The 17,362-nt window shown below is 46.4% G+C and overlaps 1 pseudogene; it reads left to right on the forward strand.

Annotated features, from left to right (window-relative positions):
• LOC140721267 (uncharacterized) overlaps window positions 1–17,362 on the forward strand; it is a 147,563-nt pseudogene that overhangs the window by 43,286 nt on the left and 86,915 nt on the right.

Raw genomic sequence — 17,362 nt, forward strand, 5'->3', positions numbered from 1 at the left:
GGCTGTGAAACTGAAGGGGCAATCTCGGTGGATACATCATTAGGTGCCAAACATGTTACTGAAGGAACTGAGTAGAAGGTCTCTCTCGGACTAATGGAAAATGTATTGGTTGTTAGTGGTGTTCATGTTTATGTCTTTGAGAGGGCTCACCCCAGCATCCGGGGGCCCCCAAGTTAACACATTTCCGTCTTTCTGTCATACCTATGCCAAACAGGTAGAACTAGGGGCCTGCTGGGTTTGTGCTGAAATTCCACAGCATGGTAAAACTATGGTTCCAATGTCAGTAATCCCGCTCAACCAGAGTGAGGAACTCTCAGCCTGGGCTTTCTCAAATAACATCCGGGGAAGTGAGATGAGGACCTGTGGTCCAGTCAGAGATGACTGTGGCTGTCAGTGTTTTGAGGGATGGTGTCTCAGGCCCCCATCAAATGGAACTTCCAATACTGGGAAACATGCATCCTGGCCATACCTGCAGGTGCCCAGCAGCCAAGAGGAACAACTGAGACTGATTGATTTTGGATGATTACTTTTCTCTCCTATGGAGTAGCCAGGAATTCACGAGAGATAATCAATTTGGATACAGCAATTGAGGAGCTGGCCACAATACTGCAGGGGCCCTGACAGAAACATCCACTGAAATGATTGCAAACTGGCAAACAGTCATACAGAATCATACCGCTTTAAAGTTTATCCCAGCTGAGAAATAGGGAACCTGTGCTGTTATTGACACAGAATGCTGCACGTATATCCCTGATGAATCTACTAACATTACACCCCTCTCCGAGCACACTGCAAAGGAGATTGACAGCATCAAGAAAGTAGGGCAGGATTTACACGGGTTCACCGAAGGGTCGAAATGGTGATCTTTGAAGGCCTGTTTGGTAATATGTGGGGCATGATACTGCATTATGTCCTAATAGTTGTACATATCTTTGTTACAATTACTGTTGTACACTGTCATTACCCACTGATAAGTCAATGCTGTCGTCAGTTGCTTTCTCTGTAAAAAGTTACTGCGTTGTTGATAATGTAATGATCAAAAGGAGGGAAGGATAAAGTCTGTAAAATGGTTAACACTTCGTTAAACAATAGCAGCCTGTTTTTCTGAAAGAAACTGCTGATGATCAACCGATGTGCTGAGCCATATTTCTTCTTGCGGGCAGCTAGCTAGGGTTTCAAGATGCTTATCTCCTTGAGCAATCACATGTAGAGATAGGACAGCTTCAGTCTGTACTGTGTGTGTAAACCATTATGACTATTTTGTAGTTTGTCTTTAGGGACTCCAGCCTGTCATGTAGTAAATATCTTTGGCTCCAGCCTGTCTTGTGTGGGGGTATCTGGACGGATATATCTGTGGTGTAAGGGGAATTGTTAGTCAGTTAGTGGATTGGGTGGGAACAGTCACAGACTGTTCCTGTTTGAGCAACTAACTGAGTAAGCCCCGGGTGCTTGGAATAAAGAGTTTGTACTGTATGGTCTCAGAGTGACTTTATCCAGATTCGACTTCCACAGAATAGGAGTGGTTTTAAAGGGCTGGGCTGCTGGAAGCTCATTACCAGACCTGGAGTGATTGCAACTGGGTCTGACAGAGGCATAACTGGTTGTTCTGGGCACATTCAGTCTCACTGCAACTATATCCCACCTTCCCTTACACAGCTATGTAATGTCTAAAAGATCAGTGTTTGAGTAAATGAGACTCACCAAACTTTCTCCTGACTGAATCAATGGAATCTCAGAGTCTCTTGAGGCAGAGCTGTTCTCTGCAGTTAATGCTCTCAGTCCTCAGGCTGGTTCACTTGTTGCTGTTCCCTCGTCTTCAGCTGTGGTTTGCTTCTAGTTGGGGTTTTTCTTCCAATAAACCTCTCACCGCAGGTCTAACTTGAACCAGAGAGATAATGAAGCACAATAACAATAAAAAGGAGAACCAAACATTTCTGGTTAATGTTACTAAGAACAAAACAATATGGGATAAGGAGGAGCCATCATTCAGTCAGCAACAGAATTAGGTGATTTGGTCCATCTGGTCTGCCCCACCATTTAACCACAGCTGATTTTTATTCCAACACCATATTCCTGCCTTCCTCCTGTAACCCTGAAGCTACTCAGCAATCATCAATATGTTAATCACTGTCATAAATATACCCAAATCGCAGCTTCAACCAACCTCTGTGGCAACAAATTCCACAGATCAGACATCTTCTGGCCAAATTTTTTTCTCCACTCAGTTTTAAAGGGAAGCTTCTTTATTTCGAGACTGTGCTGTCAGATCACAGTCTAATGGAAACATGCTCTCCATGTCCACTGTATCCAGGCTTTTCAGCATTCGGCAGGTTTACTTAACCATACATCCCTCCACCACCCCCACCGTCCCTCTGAACTCCATTGAGCACAGGTCCAAAACAATCAAATGCTCCTCATACATAACGCCGAACATTCCTGAGATTATTCTTGTAAACCTTGTTCACAACAACTGTACTGAACACATTTCTAGGAATAACAAACTAATTGGCACCAGGGTAATTCGCAGGGAAAAGTTGTGGTTACCTTATTGTTCAACTGTCACAGAGTGAGCCATTTCCACTTCCACATTAAAACCGGTACATTTCAGGAAACATAAACCAATCCAGAGTGAATGTAATAAAAAGAAATTGGAATTACCAAACTGCTCAGCATGTAAGGAACAGCAGTGGGGAGAGGAACAATCTTTACAATTCAGGTTAATAACATTTTGTCAGGATGACTTCAAACATTTTCAGTTTTTAGTGCAGCTCTCCAGAAGGGCTTGTATTGTGCTGTAGGTTTTCTATGTTTCTGTGAATAAATTAAAAATCGTGCAACAAACAGAAATACTATATATTTTAAATGTGAGGTAGTGTTCAAGGGTTCAATATCCATTTAGCAATCGGACGGCAGAGGGGAAGAAACTGTTCCTGAATCACTGAGTGTGAGCCTTCAGACTTCTGTAGCTCCTTACCTGCTGGTAACATTGAGAAAACCACATGCCCTGGGTGCTGGAGGTCCTTGATAATGGACGCTGCCTTTCTGAGACATGGCTTCTAATCCTCTGGTAATCTTATAAACATCCATCCAGTCTCACACCAGCTGGCACGGCTCCGGAGAAAACAACACAATTTTGTCCAACCTCCCGTTAAAGCTCAGGCCCTCTAATCCAGGCAATATCCTGGTAAACCTTTTCTGCGCCCACTCCAAAGCCCCGATATCCTTCCGAGAATGGGGGCGACCAGAACTGAATGAAACACTCCAGATGTGGTCTAACTAGTTTTATAAATCTGCAACACAACTTCCCGACTTTTGAACTCAATGCTTAAACTGATAAAGACAACCATGCCATTTGCCTTCTTAACCACCCGATCAATCTCTGCAGTCTCTTTCAGGGAGCGATGAACTTGGAGTCTAAGATCCCTCTGATTATCAACACTGTTCAGGGTTTTGCATTTAACAGTGTACTTGACTTGTAGCAGCATCACAGGCAAGTACATTCAGATAACACACAGAACAGCAATTATACAATTCTCTGTCAGTAACAATACAGAAACATGTTTTACTTCATCCGGCTAATAGGACCAGAACAACAGGGGCTGAGCGGCGGCTCATCTCAGACGGTTCGGTGTGAAGGTCTCACAACCCGGACCGACCCCGGCAGATTCTGTGAAGGAAGCGAGGCGAGGCCGCCAGTTCGGGAAAGTTCATCCCCTCCCCCTTCAGGTTTCACCGATCACCTTGTGTTTCTCTCTCCCTCCCCACCCCCATCTTTTATTCTCCAGTCTTGCCAAAGGGTTTCGGCCGGTAATGTCGACTGTATTCTTCCCCTAGATGCTGCCCGGACTGCTGAGTTCCTCCAGCATTTTGTGCGCGTTGCTCGCATTTCCAGCATCTGCAGATTTTCTCTTGTTTGAGTTCGGGAAAGTTAACTCACCACTCAACGTCAGACCTCCCCGCTCGGGACCGGCTTCAATACTCACCGAAGGGAAATTTGTTGGTGTTGCCCCGCAGAGAATAATCCGTCTCCGGCTCCCCTTTCAAGGGGGCGAGGACCCCCTCCCGATCCCGATCCCGATCCCGAACCCGGACCCACCGCTGACCCACTTCGACAAAGAACGAAAAAAACATCACTGCCTAGCTTGGGCCTGTGAGCATGCGCAATGTGCTTCTTTTGCGTCACAGGCGGTGGGCGGGGCCACGGAAACAAACCCGCAAATGCTGCCTATCTGCGGTAAAACATGATCACGTTTCGCTGGAGGGTCTCCCATGTGACCGGTGACTGTTCCTCGCCCTTCACATACTGCCCTACCCACCGCCGCATTTCCCACATTATTTCATTATTTTCCTATATCATTTCCATACGTATTTAGATTTTCCGTCCATATCTTCCTCGATCCCTTTCCCTCCAGCCCCAGGTCACAGAGTTCTCAGAGTTATAGTTCTGATTCACTTTCCATCCCGACACACAATTCAGACCCACACAGAAAATGAGCAGGTTTCTTTTAAATCAGTCAACACACACAAAATGCTGGTGGAACGCAGCAGGTCAGACAGCATCTATAGGGAGAAGCACTGCCGACGCTTCGGGCCGAGACCCTTCGTCAGTCCTGAAACGTTCCGAAACGTGGGCAGCGCTTCTCCCTATAGATGCTGCCTAACCTGCTGCGTTCCACCGGCATTTTGTGTGTGTTGCTTGAATTTCCAGCATCTGCAGATTTCCTCGTGTTTGTCATTTAAATGTCTATGTTTATAAACACTCATTTCTATTCACATTCCTCTAGCCTCACTGGACAGGGACACTGAAACATTAAGTGAGAAACAACAGGAGGAGGCCATTCGGCCCCTTTAACCATGAGCAAGATGGAGGCTACTCTCCCATCTCAGCCACATGCTTCTACCGATCCTCATTTTCTCGATCCCTTGGGTCTCCACAAATCTGCCAGCCTCTGTTTTATGTGAGGACGATCACCGAGTCTTCAACACCCTCTGTGGTGTAGATTTACAGACATTCACCACCCTCGGCGTGGAGACATTTCCCCTCATCTCAGTCCCGACATTTTCACTGCCATCATATTTGACCTTCTAAAATGAACCACTTCACACATACCTGGGCTGAACTCCATCTGCCACTTCTCAGCCCTGTTCTGCATCCTATCAATGTCCCGCCGTAAACTCTGACAGCCATCCACACTATCCACAAAACATCCAACCTTTGTGTCATCAGCAAACTTACCAACCCATCCCTCCACTTTCTCATCCAGGTCATTTATAAAGAACACAAAGAGTAAGGGTCCCAGAACAGATCCCTGAGGCACTCCACTGGTCACCGGAACTTCATGCAGAATATGACCCATCTACAACCACTCTTTGCCTTCAGTGGGCAAGCCAGTTCTGGATCCACAAAGCAATGTCCCCTTGGATCCCATGCCTCCTTACTTTCTCAATAAGCCTTACATGGGTTACCGTATCAAATGCCTTGCTGAAATCCATATACACTACATCTACTGCTCTTCCTTCATCAATGTGTTCAGTCACATCATCAAAAAATTCAATCGGGCTCGTAAGGTACGACCTGTCCTTCACAAAGTCATGCTGACTATTACTAATCATATTATACCTCTCCAAATGTTCATATCCATAGCGACTTATCCAACTTGATGCTTTCCAAAAGCTGCAGCACATCCTCTTTCTTAATATCTACATGCTCAAGCTGTTCAGTCTGCTGCAAGTCATCAGTACAATCACTAAGATCCTTTTCCATAGTGAATACTGAAGCAAAGTATTCATTAAGTACCTCTGCTATTTCCTCCGGTTCCATACCCACTCTCCCACTGTCACAGGGTGAAAGGTGAAATATTTTTGGAGAATCTGAAGGGGGATTCTTCACTCAGAGGTTGGTGAGAGTGTAGAATGAGCTGCCAATGGAAGTGGTGGATGTGGGTACGAGTTAGACACTAAAGAGAAATTTGGGTAAGGGCATGGATGGGAACTGTATGCAGGTTGTTGACAGTAAAAACAAAAACAGGTCCGTATTGACTAGAAGGGCCGAAGAGCCTGTTCCAGTGCTGCTGGGCTCTGTGACTCTAATAATATTCTGATTTGTAATTTCCACAGTCATGTGCTTTGCTGCTAATTATCGAACCCAATAATTTACAGCATGGGTGTAGAGGCTGCCCAGTGACTGTTCCTGTGATCAAAGTCACTGAGACGTCTCATCATTGAGCAGATAATGTCTTCATCATTCTCCTTCACTCAGTCCATCACTCAACACCTTCCATGTTTACAGGAAATCACAGAACTCACAGAGAAGGAAACCGCGACAGAGGATTCCCCGCTTTTCCTCAGACCTGGTGACGGGGAAAGGCTCCCAGTCCCAGAGAGTGATGTGGGAAACAGGAATGAGTTTGCAAAGTTGGACAAAAGGCTGAAAGAATTTCTGCAGCTCGGTACGGTAAAACAATGCACCGAACTGAAAATAACATTGAAATATTGCTGACGTAACAAAGTACGTCAACAAAGTTCGGCCCATCATGTTCAGCTCAGCCAAATAAATTAGCAACCAAGTGGCCACTAAACTGATTCCTTGTGCCTGCACAATGTCCATCTCCCTCCATGTTCTTCACATTTATGTGCCTGTCTCAGCGTCTCTTAAAAGTCTCTAATATATCTACCTCTACCATCACCCCAGGCATTCCAGACACCCACCAATCTCTGTGTGAAAGAACTTGCCTCTCACATCTACTTTGAACTTACCCCCTCTCAGATTAACTGAGAAAAAGAATCACAATAAACATGCGATTGTACTGGAGTGAGTGTCATGGTCCGGTCCGTGAAATCCGCATTCCGGTTTACGGTCCGGTTCATCGATCCTCATTCCGGGATTTCCTGTTTTCCCTGGGTCCAGTGGCTGCCTTAATTGAGGCACCTGATTCTCGTTTTGAGCTGGCTCCATAAACAGCTTCGGGATTCATCTTCAGTCTGCTGGACTGTTCTCTCCTTTCTTCCTGTCCCTGCACTTCTGAAATTCTGGCAGTTAGTTCGGCATCTTATATCAACAGTTATTTTGGCACTAACCTTCGTCAGTTTCCTTCGCCTGCTACCTTGCCAGTAATCTCGTCTGATACCTTGCCTGTATCGCCGTCAAGTTCAACCGCCGGAGTGACACTGGAGCCTCGGCATGCCAAGATATGGAGGTATCTATTACTGAGTTTGGATCTGTCTCTTTGTGTCCCTGTGTTTAGTATCCGTCAAGGAAAGAGTCCCGGCCTTAGGAGGGTCCTGACTCTGTATAGATCCCCGGCCCTAAGTCCTGTTCCCAAGGAAGGGTCCTGGTTCTGTGTTCTGTGTAGAACCCTGGCTCTCAGACCTGTTCCCAAGGAGGGGTCCCGACTCTGTGACCCTGTACTCCAAGACCAAGGCTCTGTGTTCCAAGATCAAGTCAGGGCGCCGTGTTCCAGCCCCGTCCAAGTCTGAGCTTCGTGTCCTCATCCAGTTCTGGTGCCTCACTGAGCCCAGGAGTACCTCGCCCAGCCTGGTGCTGGAGATTCCTCGCCCAGCCCTAGCCACGTACATGATCCTGGTCTAGTCCAAGCCACGTCGCTGTGATCCCAGTGTTATCTTGTGTCTAGTCTGTTCCTAGTCCCGAGTCCTCGACTGGATCCGGGTTCCGAGCCCGAATCAGGACCCATGTTCCGGGTCACTGTCCAGTCTTTGGCTCGGAGTCCTAGTCCAGACATCTAGTTCCAAGTTCCTCATCCAGATCCCGCTTTGACATTCTGAGTCCTAGACCAGGCTCGGTGTGCTTGTCTCGTCCAGGGCCTGTGTCCATGTCCAGCGTCCTTTCCTCCTGACTTCCGTTGCATTCTGGTTAATCTTAGCCCTGCTCCCAGTACTTCAGTGTCTGTGTCTTGCATTTGGATCCACTACCAGCGTCCCCCCTCCCCCCCCCCCCCCCCCCGCTTGCAACATACATAAACCAGCCCGTGGCGTTCCTAACTGTGATTTCCTCAGTATAACGAACATTACCGAGAATCTGAAATCTGCAGCGTTCGCGGTTACCGAGCTACTGACTTGTTAAGTGATCTTTATATGAGGGTGGAGGTAGAGATGGAATGAGGCTGAGGAATAAGAGGCGTGTGAAGTGGAGAGAGGTGTTGACAAAGTTGTGTGTGGAAAGTGAAGAGCGGGTAGCTGCAGATGAAAGTGAGTGTGTGGAGAGATGGTGGGGAAAAGAGAGAAGGAGAGAGAGAGAGAGACCATAAGACATGGGAGCAGAATGAGGCCATCTCGCCTATCGAGTCTGCTCCGCTATTCAATCATGACTTAACCTTTTCCCCTCCATCTCAATCCCAGTTCCCGCTCTTCTCCCCGTGATGTTCGTTGTCATGTCCAATCAAGAACTTGTCAATCTCTGCCTTAAACATACCCAATGATCTGGCCACCACCGCTGCATGTGGCAATCAATTCCACACACCCACCGTACTTTGGCTCGGGAAATTTTTCCGGATCTTTGTTTTTGAAAGTGCGCCCCTCTATCCCGAGGCTGTGCTCTCTTGTCCTAGACTGTCCCACGATGGAAACATCCTTCCCACACCTACTCTGTCCGGGCCTTTCAACATTTGAAAGGATTCAATGATATTCCTCTCATCCTTCTGAATTCCAGCGAGTACAGACCCAGAGCCATGTAACGCTCCTCGTGTGATAACCCTTTCATTCCTGGAATCATCCTTGTGAACCTCCTCTGGACCCTCTCCAATGGCAGCACATCTTTTCTAAGATGACGGGCTCAAAGCTGTTCAAAATACTCAAGGTGAGGCCTCACCAGTACCTTATAAGACCTCTGCATCAGATCATGGCTCTTGTATTCTAGACCGCTTGAAATGAATGCTAACATGGCATTTGCCTTCCTCACCACCGAATGAGCCTGTAAGTTAACGTTCATGGTGTTCTGCACAAGGACTCCCATCTCCCCCTGCATCTTAGATTCCTGGAATTTCTCCCAGTTTAGAAAATAGTCTGCTCATTTGTTTCTGCTACCAAGTTGTATGACCGTACATTTTCCCACCTTGTACTTCATGTGTCACTTTCTTGCCCATTCTCCTGAACTAAATCCTTCATCCTACCTGTTTCCTCAACACTAGTGCCCCTCCACCAACCTTCGTATCATCTGAAAACTTGGCAACAAAACAATCTATTTCATTATCTAACTCATTTATATAAAGCATAAAAAGAAGCGGTCCCGTCACTGACCCCTGTGGAACTAGTGACTGACAACCAACCAGAAAAGGGTCCTTTTATTCTAACTCGCTGCGTCCTGCCAATCAGCCAATGCTCTAACCATTTTAGTGAATTTCCTGTAATACCATGGACTCTTAACCGGGTAAGCAGTTCATGTGTGTGCACCTGATCAAAGGCCTTCTGAAGTTCCAAATGTACAACATCCAATGCATCACCGTTATCTAACCTACTTGTAATCTCCTTGAGAAATTCCAAACGAGTCGTCAGGCAGGATTTTCCCTGAAGGAAACCATGCTGACTTTGTATTATCTTGTCCTGTGTCACCAGGTATTCCATCACCTGATCCTTAACAATTGATTCTAACATCTTCCCAACAACTGAGGTCAGGCTAACTGGTCTATAGTTGCCTTTCTGCTGCCTTCCTCCTTTCTTAAAGAGTGGAGTGGCATCTGCAGTTTTCCAGTCCTCCGACACCATGCTGGAGTCTAATGATTATCGCAAGATAATTTCTAATGCCAGCAGAATCTCTAACGCTACTTTTTCAGCACCCCAGGGTGTAGTTCATCTGGTCCTAGTGACTTGTGTAACTTTCAGTCTTTCAGCATTTTGAGCACCTTCTCTCTTGTAATAGTAACTGCACCCACTTCTCTTCCATCACACACCACAACATCAGGCGTGTTGTCAGTGTCTTCCACAGTGAAGACTGATGCAAAATACTGATTTAGTTTCATCAGCCATCTCATTGTACCCGGTTATTATTTCTCCTGCCTCACTTTCTAGCGGTCCTTGATCCACTCCAATTTATCTTTTTATTTTTAACATACTTGACTTGGGAAAAAACTTTTGTATTCCACTTTGATATTATTTGCTAGCTTGCATTCATATTTCATCTTTTCCTTCTAATGTTTAGTTGCTCGCACTAATGTTGCGACCACATTTTCCTAAGGGTTCTTCTACCTTAAGCTCCCTAATCGCCTCCCGTTCATTATATAGCAGCCAAATCCAGTATAGCTGATCCCATCGTAGGCTCAACGACAAACTGCTCTAAAAGGCTATCCCTCTGGCATTCAACACACTCGCTCCCTTGAGATTCATTACCAACCTGATTTTTCCAATTGACCTTCATGTAAACATGTCTCATGACTACCATAACATTGCCCTTTTGACTCGCGTTTTCTATTTCCTGTTGTAACCTGTGGTCCACCTCCCAGCCACTGTTAGAGGCCTCTATATAACTGTCATCAGCGTCTTTTTACACTTGCTGTTTCTTAATTCAACCCACAAAGATTCAACACCTTCCAATCCTATGTAACATCTTCCTACTGATCTGATGCTATTCTTTACCAGTAGAGCCACACTACCCACTCTGCCTACCTTCCTATCCCTCTGATATAACATGTAACCTTGGGCATTCAGCTCCCAACTGCAATCATCCTTCAGCTACGATTCAGTGATGGCCACATCATGCCTGTCAATGTATGATGTTGAGTGGACAGTCACGGGGGATATAGAGAGAGGGCTTTAGAGATGGTTGGAGCAAGGGGAGAGAGCTGGAGTGAGGAGAGCGAGGTAGAGAGAAAGGTGTAGAGGGGTAAGAGAAAGGGAGTGGGAGGTCTTTTTTGCGAAGGTTGGGAGGGAAAGGCGGAATTGGGGGGAGGTGTGTTGGGCGACAGAAAGGGGTGAGGGAGGATGGGTGTGCAGTGTAGCGAGGTGGTGTGGGTGAGCGATAGGGGCAGCGAGGAAGGAGAGGCGAGTGAAAATGGCGTCAAGAGAAAGGGGAGGGGGAGAAGAGTTTGCAGCAAAATGAGTGAATGTGTGCAGTGCGGAGGGTATGGTAAACTGACCGGGTTCGTAGAAAGGAGGGTTCAGTGTTTTGGGTGGCGAGGAGAATGGAGCGATTTGGAAGGGGAGAGGAAGAGGCCGGAAGAAGAGTCCATTGTGAAGGGGAGCGGCAGTGAGGAGACATGGATGAGTGAGAGGCGGTGCGTCTGGTCAGAATGATTAAACTATCCAGTTATTTATCCACAGTGGCGAATATGTTAGTCATGGGTGAGATTGTGGCCCTCGTCTCGGAATTCCACAGCGAAACTTTTACCGCACATGGTCCCGGTTCTGCAACCCGACGCTGGGGTGGGGTAGGGGGTGTTGTGGGGTGAGACGGGGGTTGGGGGTATTACGATTTCCACGCACTGCTCCCGATCACTGTGTCGAACTGTAAATCCGTCAGATCATGCCCTCCCATCCATGTACTTAACCAAGTTTCTCAGACAGATGTTGTTAAGACTTCGGACAAAGTCAGGAATTAAAACAGGTTGGGTATGTTGCGACTAACGTGAACTGCGTATATTTCAATGCAAAACGGTATTGAAGGAAAGGGAGATGAGCTCAAGTCGTGGATCAACACAAGGAATTACGATATGGTAGCCATTAGTAAGACTTGGCTGCAAGAAGGGTAGGATTGGCAGCTTGATATTCCGGGGTTCCCTCCTTTTAGAAGCGACAGAACGAGGGCAATTAAAGGGGCAACTGCGGCTTTACTAGTATTGGGAATATATCACGCCACCACTTTGTCAGTACAGACTGGGGAACTCGTCTGGTGAGGCTTTATCTGCGGGGTAAAGAGGAACAATTTTTAGAGAGACCGCACCCTGTTGCAAGAAACATAATCTGTTACAGGAGGTGATTTAACTTTCCAGGAATGGACTGCGATACCCGCACGGTAAAATAATTAGATGTGCTGGAGTTTTAAGCTATCCGAAATATTCTGAGAAGTGTGATTGGGATAGGCTGTTTTCTGTCAAAGGTGAACCTGATACGTGGGAGACTATCAAAGGTGAAATTTTGAGTGTTCAAAGCTTGTGTGTGCATGTCGGAATAGAAGGTACTGTAAGTATAGCCGGTTCTTTTTGGGAACCTTGGTTTTCAGGAGAAATTGTGGCCATGGTGAAGAATATAGATGGAGGATCATAGCACGTGTGGGGAGCGAGGAATTTGTGGAGTAAAAGAAATTGCAAGTCAGCACTTAAGAAAGACACATGGAGGGCTAAGAAAAAGCACGAGTTTGTCCCAGCAGAAAAGGTGAAGTAGAATCTCAAGGGATTGTACATAAATTGTAAGAGAAAGGGAATTACAAGGCACAAAATTGATCTTCTGGATTACCGAAGGGTAATCTGTGTGGAATCAGAAAAATGAGGAAGATCCTAAATGGAGTCTATGAGGCAAAGCAGAGTGAGTTCAAAGACTCCGCGCAGATTATAGAAGAGGACGTGTTTGCAGACATGATGCAAGTTAGGATGGAAGTCCCCAGCGACTTACAAAATGTTTCCTCCGACCTTGAGGGATGCAGATAAGTTGTATTTACCGGCAGGTAAGGTACCGAAGGATTGGAAGATGGCTAAGGTTGTCCCGCTCTTTAAGAAAGGTTCAAAAGATAATAAGGAAACTTAAGGCCTCTGTACCTGACATGGTAGTGAGAAGGCAAGTTAGTGGATGTTGTCGGTCTGGACTTTAGCAAGGCATTTGACAAGGTCCCGCACAGAAGGCTGCTCAGGAAGATTCAGTCGCTGGGCTTTGATTGGAAACAGATGTACTCAGGGAAACGTATGGAAGTAATCTGGCAAATGTTCTGGGGACATTTCTTTGGGGTTCTGAGTAGGATTATCTTTGCATCATCCGTGAGAGGTTCTGGAAGATTGCGGATGTTGTTCCCTTGAGCATGTAGATATTAAGAAAGAGGATGTGCTGGAGCTGTTGGAAAGCATCAAGTTAGATAAGTCTCCGGGGACCGGACGGGATGTACCACAGGCTACTGTGGGAAGCGAGGGAGGAGATTGCTGAGCTTCTGACGATTATCTTTGCATCATCGATGAGGACGGGAGAGGTTCTGGAAGATTGGAGGGTTGAGGATGTTATTCCCTTTTTCAAGAAAGGGAGTAGGAATAACCCTTCAGTAGTAATGGGACAGTGAGTCTTAATTCAGTTGGTGGTAAGTTGATGGAGAAGATCCCGAAAGGCAGGGTTTATGAACCTTTGGAGAGGCATAATATGATTAGGAATAGTCAACATGGCTTTGTGAAAGGCAGGCCGTGCCTTACGAGCCTGATTGAATTGTTTGAGGATGTGACAAAACGGTTTGATGAAGGCAGAGTCGTAGGTGTAGGGTATATGGATTTTAGCAAGGTGCCCCATGCAAGGCTGATTGAGAACGTAAGGAGGCATGGGATCAAAAGGGAGATTGCTTAGTGGATCCAGAACTGGCTTGCCTGCAGAAGGCAAAATGTGGTTGTAGACCGGTCATATTCTGCATGGGGGTCGATGACCAGTGGTGTGCCTCAGCGATCTGCTCTGGGACCCCTACTCTTTGTGATTTTTATAAATGACCTGGATGATGAAATGGAGGGATGGGTTAGTAGATTTGCAGAGACACGAAGGTCGGGGGTGTTGTGGATAGTGTGGAGGGCTGTCAGAGATTACAATGGGTCATTGATATGATGTAAAACTGGGCTGAGAAGTGGCAGATGGAGTTCAACACAAGTAAGTGTGATGTGCCTGGCCTGCTGTGTTCAACCAACATCGTGTGTGTATTGCTTGAATATACAGATTTTCTCGTGTAAGTGTGAGGTGGTTCAGCTTGGCAGGTCAAATACGAAGGCAGAATGTAGCATTCATGGTAAGACTCTTGGCAGTGTGGAGGATCAGAGGGATCCTGGAGGCCAGGGTCCATAGGACGCTCAAAGATGCCCAGAAGGTTGATTCTGTGATTAAGAAGGCATACGGCGCATTGGCCTTCATTAATCTTAGCATTGAGTTTAAGAGCCGAGAGGTAACGCTCCCTGGTCGCCTCACTACAGGAAGGACGTGGAAACCATAGAAAGGATGCACAGGAGATTTACAAAGATGTTGCCTGGATTTGGGAGCATGTCTTATGAGAATAGGTTGAGTGAACTCGGCCTTTTCTCCTTCGAGTGATGGAAGATGAGAGATGACCTGATAGAGGTGTACAAGATAATGAGAGTTATTGATCGTGTGGATAGTCAGAGGCTTTTGACCAGGGCTGAAATGCGTTGTGCGAGAGGGTACAGTTTTACGGTGCCTCGAAGTAGGTACAGAGGAGATGTCAGGGGTAATATATATTTATTTTTTTACGCAGAGATTGTTGAGTGCGTGGAATAAGCTGACGGTGGCAATGTTGGAGGCGGAAACGATAGGGACTTTAAAGAGACTCCTGGATGTAGGTTAGAAAAATAGAGGGCTATGTGTAAAGCCGATGTAGTTCTAAGGCAGTGACATGTTCCGCACAGCTTTGTGGGCCGAAGGTACGGTGCTGTATGTTTCCTCTGTTTCCATGTTTCTTACTGTATCGCTGTTTTCTGCAGGCGTTAAGCTGTTGATGGTTACATTGACATGCCACACTGGCTCAACAAAGTGAAATGAAAGTTGAATGGAGTTACTCCTCTTACTACAATCCAGTCATATTACCTGGGGCCCTGTGGACAACGTTACCACTGTGACCGACATATTGGCCTTAAGCAAATAAATTGTAGCTTACAAAAAGGAGGGTGCCGCGAAAGCTCGACGAGAAAGTGCAGAGGGTATATGGTTTCGTTTTCTTTTCAACCCTGTTTAATTTCATCCATATGTTCAACATAATTTATATTTTTCTTATTATTAAGGAATGCAATGCATTGTTTCTGCAAACTAACATATCTCTCTACATATGCTAATGACACTGTGTCTGATTTTGAATCTGATTTTAAAATACTGTTCCGACATTATAGGTTGTGCAAGACAGGTTCACCAGCCGGAGGTCTGGTATGTTCGCCCAAGACCGTGCTCATTCAGGGTCTGAACACAACCCTGTTCAGAAATATCTGTCCAGAGTACTAAACTAAATGCGAAAGTGGACAAATTCTCACCCACATACTGGACCTAATCACTAATTCCAATGCAGAGCCTGATCAGTATATCAGGTGTAGGCCCTGAACACTGATCCTGGTCCCCAAGGCAACGTACATAGCTGGGGTTTGTCTACCTCAGAATTTAGAAGAATTGTAATTGTGATCTTTCCCAAATAGTGCCTATGATAGGTTCTTGACCAGGTCAATGCTAAATATTAGCTGAGCGTAGGGAGTGCAAAGGAGATGTGCCGGATAACGCTTTATCACTGTGATTGCTCAGTACCTGGGCGGGTGATGGAAGCAAATGCCTTATTGTTGTTTAAGAGGTACATAGATCGTGTGCAGGTAGATGGGTCGTGAGTAATTTGGCAACATGGTCAGTACGATCTGTTCCTGCACGGTACTGCTCTGTGTACAATTCTAAATTGTTTCTGCAAGTGGGAGAGTCACGAATAAAGCAACATAATCAGCAAATAAATGGTCCATCTTTAAGAAAGCGGGTAAGTGGAAATGTCTTCTCTCAGGGGGAGTGAATCTCTGTACATCTGTATATCTGTACAGATGTACATCCACATCTCAGGCTCGCTTCTGTCTAGGGGGAGCAGCCATATACCCCGTCAAACTGGGCAACCAGATTGTGTAAATATTCTGTGATGTCCCCACTCGGCCATATAACAGACAGTACACCATATGCGATTAAAGGATTACACTTTATAGATATTACTGGTACTAAATCGTTACCAACAATACAGTATATATAAAGGAAAAGAATATAAAATAAAGGCGCCGAAACGTATCAGAGTTCAGTCAGTTTAGTGCACAGCGTTGGAGCTCAACCATCGAACCTTCGACCTCTCGTTGTTCTCCTCCGACCTGCTGTCTTCACACCTGGGACCACCCGTAGTGGTCAACCGAGCAGTGGCTCCAGCACCCGTCCGCCTTCATCTCCTCTTCCCGCCGACAACCTGGCCTCGGACCCCCGCTCGGGGTCCGTTCCGTCACCCAGCTTACAGCATCGCGTCCTCTCTCCCTCACCCCCTCGCGCCGACTCCCCAAAAGCCCGCCAACACTAGCTTACAGACCGAGAAGAGAGAGTAACATTAATGTCAATTGGTTAACAAATGAATACAATTCTCGTTATCAGTAAATTTTAAACCAGGCAAGCTTCCAGCATTCTTTCATAACAAAACAAAGAAGCCATTTTGATTAACATACGGAGTTAAAAAGAAAAAGAAGAAACCTCCTTTACACTCTCCCCCCACCAAATAAAAGTCATGTCCTCATGACTATTAAATAACTCGCTCACGTTTCCTGCCAACCAAAACCTAACCCAGGCACAAACAGTGACATTGCTTCCCAAACAGTAGACCTCACGCCCTGTTCCTCAGGCGCTACATAGGCCAAATTCTCTGGGAGTTTCTCAACCCTTCGAGACCTCCGTACCTCCTCCCCGAAACCATCCTGGCTCCGACACATCCGGGGATACCTCGGCTCCGCTTGTCAACTCCTCTCTCAATCTCTCACTCATGCCCCCTTGCAACTCTGATCCCCCTGCTGTCCACGGCTAACCCTCCCCACTACATCTGACTCACTGGTAGAAGGGCAAAGGTCTCTTCCTCAAACGAGGGGGTTAGCAAAAGGCAGCACGTACCACACATCAGCGCATCATCCTTCGAATCCGTATTCTTCCTCACTTCTGCGATCGGTAGCTCCTGTTTGATCTTCTCCAAACGGAAGCACGTGGCCTGCACTGCTCCCCCAGCCTCTTCAGCCTCCCGCAATCGAGACATCAGCTTCCCCTCTGGCTACTCCAACTCCCGCCACAGTCTCAAAAATTCTGTATTCACTGCACTTATCTCCAGCTTTTCCTTCCTGATGACTTCTTCTAGGTCAACCTTCAGGGTTTCCACTTCATTTGGACTGTCGATGGTCATCTTCAGGTTCCCTTCAAACTTCCGCTTCCCTCTTCCAAGATCTGTCCGCAATTACTTCACCTCCTCAAACTCCCCTCTCCGGGCTCTCGGTTTGCTGTTACTCTTAATCAGATAACTTTCTTGGTCTTCCAACTGATCCCGGATCACTTTCTCCGGTTTCTGATGAGAATTCGGCCTCTCCTTCTCCACATCAAACTTGATTCCGTAGAGACAGTCACTCACGAGCTGCGACCTTCGCCAGACCTGACACGTGACCAGAGAAAGCTTTAGCTCTTTAGTTCTCAGTCGCTC

The sequence above is a fragment of the Hemitrygon akajei genome, unplaced genomic scaffold, assembly GCF_048418815.1.
Source record: "Hemitrygon akajei unplaced genomic scaffold, sHemAka1.3 Scf000053, whole genome shotgun sequence".
NCBI classification, from domain to species: domain Eukaryota; kingdom Metazoa; phylum Chordata; class Chondrichthyes; order Myliobatiformes; family Dasyatidae; genus Hemitrygon; species Hemitrygon akajei.